The sequence below is a fragment of the Ambystoma mexicanum genome, chromosome 9 (assembly GCF_040938575.1).
Source record: "Ambystoma mexicanum isolate Mex_15411 chromosome 9, UKY_AmexF1_1, whole genome shotgun sequence".
Classification (NCBI taxonomy): domain Eukaryota; kingdom Metazoa; phylum Chordata; class Amphibia; order Caudata; family Ambystomatidae; genus Ambystoma; species Ambystoma mexicanum.
This window is the reverse complement of record NC_090931.1, coordinates 612,480,410-612,486,474: the sequence shown is the minus strand read 5'-3', so window position 1 is coordinate 612,486,474 and position 6,065 is coordinate 612,480,410.

Below are 6,065 nucleotides of genomic sequence, written 5' to 3'. Positions count from 1 at the left end.
ATTAAAACACAATATTTACTATGTGCTTCTATTACATTGGAAGCTCCCTCTTGGCACTGTAGTGATTGGCAATGCTGCCTTGGATGTGATCTTATGTTTGAAAAGTCAAGTGTCACTTTTCTTCAAAAGCGAACAAGATGATTGGCTGGTTAGATGGTTCCGAACACACAAAATTTTCCAAGGCGTAGCATTCATGGATATCGAAATTAAGAATTGCCACTTTAGTAGTTTGTGATTGCAACCCTCAGGATAATTGAGCAACAGGCCTTTTCAACCGAGAAGCGATACATAACCTTTATGAAAGGGAATATTCTTCTCAGAACCCTTAATGTATTTTTACCTAATGTTCTCAGGTTTTCACTTCAATCATCTTGACTCCTTTCATTGCTACCTGGGAGCTGAGCGAGTCCCAACAATTTGAATGCCTGAAAGGTCCCTCATTTCTATTTGGGCAAGATAAAAGACGTTTCTAATTCAGAAAGTCATTAATGCTCCATGGGATTACCACATCCAGGCATGTAGTCCATCAGAACCCCTATGACGTATTTAGTGGGGTTCATTCTCCTGACTGCATCCACTATCCCATAGTTGGGTCTAACGCAGCTCCTACATTTATTTATTACTTTTGTGTAACACCCAAACTCAAGAGTATCACGCCGTTTGTACAGGTGATCATACATGTAGGGACGAGGGGAAAGCAGGGATAGAGTGAGGACATGAGAAATATATTCCCAAAGACACGTTCCTTTTGAGATAATATTTAAAGGAGCCACATAGGCCACTGCGAAAGCATTATGCATTAAAACGCGTGTCCAGGGCGTGCACCCAGTTTCTTCAAGCTATGTTAAAGCACCCTTTTTGGCTAGGTCATTTACTAAACATTCTGCAAGTACCTCCTGTTTGTTGTTTATGATCAGGAGTCATCTCAAACACGTGAAAGAGGTAGCTAATTAACTTATTTGTGTAAGAGTACAATGACATTCCCTGTAGTAACTCCTGCAGTCTCAGTCCATGTGTTCAGATGCCCCACCCTCTAATCCCTTTTCTCCTCCCTGCCACAGGATAGTCCCACGTACAGCTGGAGAAAAGAGAGCTATGTTGGAAGGATCTGGCTATAACAGGAGTCAATTTTGGCAATCTATCCCCACTATAACTTCGAGCTTTGATTATCATCTTTAAATAGGTCACGGAGTTCGAGCAGAGTTGAGCAGTCTTTGCAGGAGACACCCAGGCTGCCTCTCTCTCTGTGCTCCATTCTACAGCCACCATTTTGTGGGAGGACCTACAAAAACGTACCCAGCACCGCGGAGCGGTCGCGGAGTTCGAGCAGAGTTGAGCAGTCTTTGCAGGAGACACCCAGGCTGCCTCTCTCTCTGTGCTCCATTCTACAGCTACCATTTTGTGGGAGGACCTACAAAAACGTACCCAGCACCGCGGAGCGGTCGCGGAGTTCGAGCAGAGTTGAGCAGTCTTTGCAGTCCTTGTCAGGACTGAAAGGCTGTCAGGCTGCAAAAAGAAATAAACCCAGAACCCGCGTACCCCGCGCAATCTTCGCAGGGGAGACCAACAACAGAGGTCGAAGAACCGGAAAAAAGATATCTGAGGAGTACTGGCCCGGCTCCACCAATACTTCAAACCTCACAATCAACAAACCAACCAGCCACAAAACAAGCACCTAAAGCACGCTTACCAGCTCAAGCAAATCCTGGCCCTAAATCCCCCCCCCCCTACTCTCAACCACCTCAAGCAGGACTCCCGGCGGACGCTCAAACTGCATCTTTAACCCTGCAGCTGCAAAAAAAGCCATGTCATTGGCTAAAGACTTTCAAAGCATTCAGTCGTTGCCTGCGACCGAAGCCGGCGTGACAACGCACCATAATTCGGCCTCTCAGCCGCAAATCACAAAAGAATCAAATGCGGAGCCGAACGAAGACCCGACCTCGCGCCAACTCCCCCCCCCTGCCGAGAGCAGCCCATTGCAGCAGGTCGGAGGACAGGCTGCGAGGGGCTTCTCCCCAGCGGGGGGAGAAACCGCGGATGAGCCCGCTCACAACAATAACACGAGCGCCGCAGGAAACCGAGAAATCTCACCGGCTCCCAGCACCCCTGCGAAGGACGAACACGGAGGCTTTCGACCAGGTCGCCGGCAGCTCCAGCTCCCGCGGAGAGACCGGCTCGCAGCACTGTCGCAGCTATGGTTCACGTGTCGTAGACCGCGGAGGAAGCAGCAGGAGCTGAGGGCTGGAAGAATCACAGCACGCCTTCCCGGCCCCTCGCTCCAACACCCCCGCAGTCTGGAAGAGCACCCCTAGAGGCGATCGACGGAACTGAACCAAACAGTGTTTGGGAAGAGTTTGCTCCAGGCAAAAAAGTCACACCTGAAACAGACTCAGGACCCGGCACAGAAACTAACAAGAAAAAAAAATGTCTGACACAGCCTGCTCAAAAAACACAGAAAACCAAGCAGACTAATGGCTGCCAGACAAAAAGAAAAACTAACAAAAACCGCAATCAGCAAAAAACGATAAAAGGGAAACAGGACCCCACAAATGAAGCACTACTAAAAACCACCTTCTGCAATTCCCTGAAAGACTTTTTCTCCAGACAGGGGAAACGTAAACACGATATTCTCAACGAATTAACCGGCGACGAGATACTGGAGGCCCTAACTGACCCAGTGCCGACAACTAAAGCTCGCAAAACGACATCGAAGGCCCTAGACTTAGAGGAAAAAACGTTAGACATCGCCAAACAAGGTGACCAGCCTAGTCAAAACTCCAACAGCATAACACAGGACCCGGCAACGCCAATTGGCAAACTCATGGACAAACCCCACCAAAAGCGGCAATCATAGACGAACACCCACAGCACTCTATCGACCCTCTGCCTCAAAAGGAAACCAAGTCACAGCTGGACGAAGATGCACCCTCCCAAGCCAATGGAACCCACTCAGAAGCAGAAACAAACATTGGATCCCAAACCAAGCCGCCGGAATCCCAAACTCCCAAAACCGCAACAAATAAAATCATTGATCAAAGACGAGACCCACCAGCTCCAGCAGTCGGAGCAGACTGGGAAATTTTGCTAACGCCCAGACCCATGAGAACAAGCACCCTAACAAGGGACCAAAGAGGAAGTTACCTGCCACACAATCAGACACAAGAAAGATCAAGATCTGAACAGCCCCAAACATCACCGGCTAGACCCGGCAGAACCAAGCCTCCCTCAAACAACAGAAACTCCGTCAAGGAAACCAGACATGATGACCCTAATGTCAGCGATAACCATAGCTCTAGCTCCTTTCGGCAAACTTTACGAGACCCTGAATGACACGCTAAAAGACAACACAACCCTAATTGCTCTCATGCACACAAAACTAATCTTTCTAGAAGGCTTCATCACGGCCAAGGAACAAGAAATAAAAACTAAAGACCATACTTCGAGAGCTGAAAAGGGAGAACAAAAACAGTACTCGACTGCAGAAACACAAACAGAGCAACCACTATGCGCCCAGATCTTCAGTTTACGAAGCAGACTACCAGAAGAGCCCAAAATAAAGAAAATCCTGGGAACCAAAGGAAAAGAAACACACAAGAAGAATCAGTCACCCAACCAACTCAACACAACAACAGATCTATCGACCCAATTCTCAGAAAAAAATACACTGGCAGAAAATCGCACAATGACCAAAGATTCAACTACCGATCGTGGCAGACCAGAAAAAATACTTCTTCCAAAACAAACTACTTCTACTAGCCAGCAACCAAAATCACCCCCCCACTCATCAACTGGGACAAAAATCTATTCAAAAATCGCCAAGAACAACGGAAGACTTCTTGGCGGATACAAACTTAATGAACCTGTCCATACACTTAACGCCAGATCAAGATGCTGAAGAGGTCTCAACAATCAGCATCGACTCGACCCCACCAAAATCAAAGCAGCAATCAAAAAGAAGACGAAAAAGCGCAACACCACATCGCACCACCCCCAGAGTGAACTTACGATATCCGAAAGGACCGAACCTCTCCTCCCAACCAAAGCCAACCCTGCCAGTATCCCAAAAATGTCAAGCCCTAGTCTTGGATGAAAGATGCAACGTCAACAACAAAGACACCCCCAACATTGAAAGAAATAAAACCAGGAGGTCAAAGGAAAGAACCCCTCGACGCAGACCAATAAGCCGATCCCGATCAGGAAAAAAGGCCCCTTGGAATAAGCCCAGAAAAGAATGGACCTCCCCCGCATTAAAGAAAAAGAATGATGAAAACCGCCAGACAATAATCCTCAAAATGGAACAAACAGATCACAACTCTGAAGCAGTAACTCTAAATAGAGGAACGATAATGAAAATTTTCAGAAACATCAAGTCCCTTAGACACCTGAAACCAGAAGACATCCCTCTAGTAGAACCATACCACAAAGCCCGCAAAGCAAAAGCATACATACACATAAAAAAGAATGCAAGAATCACCCAGCCTAAAGAAACGGACACAGATCTACGACAAATAGGCTATCTCCTGACGGAATACTGGATCGACAACCAAGCACCCAACCAGCAGATCCAGTCCAGCCCGGACAACTTCCAGTTGCACCGCCTCGGAGCTAAGAGAAAAGGTGATAACACCACCAGAAACACCCCGCAAAAAACCTATCATCTAACGCTGAAAACCAGTCGAGAAGGCGAGACTAAATACCCCATCAACTGAAACAGAGAGAACCCAGAAAGATAAACGACGACGCCAGCAACGAAACGACAGCAGAAAAGCTCCCAACACCAAGAATCAACCTTAAAGACAAAGAACAGAAAAGGACAACCAGACTCTCCCTTGGACCAATAAAACAGCTATGGTCCTGGTTTCCTAAAACAACCCCAAACAGGCCTACTAAATAGCAACGACCAACGAGAGCAGAGAAAGATTCACCCTTAGGAAAAACAACAAACCTGCTCTCAACGACAACAACTTTGAAAATGGCATCGTGGAACACCCGAGGATTCAAACACCTGATGAAAACAGGAAAAACTAATCTAGGAGACTTCGACATTCTAGCACTACAAGAAACCTGGCTTACAAACTCGCCAGCTTTGGACGGCTACGAACTGACAACCTCAAAAGCCGTAAGAGGAAAAACGGGCCGTCCATCTGGAGGCCTCCTGATCGCAGTTCGAACAGGAAGCGGTCTGGAAATAGACAAAGAGCTATCTTCCTCACAGAACCATCTAACAATTAAGGTGAAGTGGACCCGACAAAACACGATCACGAACAAAAGCTGGGAAACCCCGATCGTTATAATAACAATGTACTGGAACCCAGACAAAATCTCAGATGACGATTTTCTTTGTATAATTGAAACAGAAATAGACGAGACCCAAATAAACTCCGAAACCACCGAATTAATTATCTGCGGAGACCTGAACGCTAAATGTCCCCATAAAAGCTCTTACCCAACAGCACCCAACAGCGAGACAAGAGGAGACTCAAGAGGCAAAACATGGCTAAAATTAATGGGCTCCAGAAACCTCCACAACACGGCATTGATGTCAACAACAAAACCCCTAATTCCAACTTGGGAAAGAGCATCTCAAGCGGGAACAATCGACTATATATTCGCTTCAGAAGGTATGTTAGAACTCTTAACCTCATTTGAGGTCCTACGCACAGAGGAAAGCGATCATAACATCCTTCTAATATCATGGACCACACAACGCCCAGTCAAACACGTAATGTCGGAAGAAGTGGAAGTAACAACCCAAGGCAATCGCCTAAGACTGAACGCTGAAAGGATAAAAGATCTGGCACAAAACTACAAAAAGAAACTTGCCAAAGAGCCTAATCGGTGTAAAACTGAACCAGACTACCAACCCCTGTTAATTCAATACCAGACAAACCCCACAACGGGTCAGAAAAAAGACAACCACCAAAGACATCATAAGTACGATAAACTATTGGTACTCAAGCGCCGTGCACTAAGGAAACTAAAACGCCTTGCAGCAAAATCAAGATCGATACTTATGGAAAAAAAACTAAGAGAAGAAACAGCAAAATATAAAGCTTGGTTAAAAT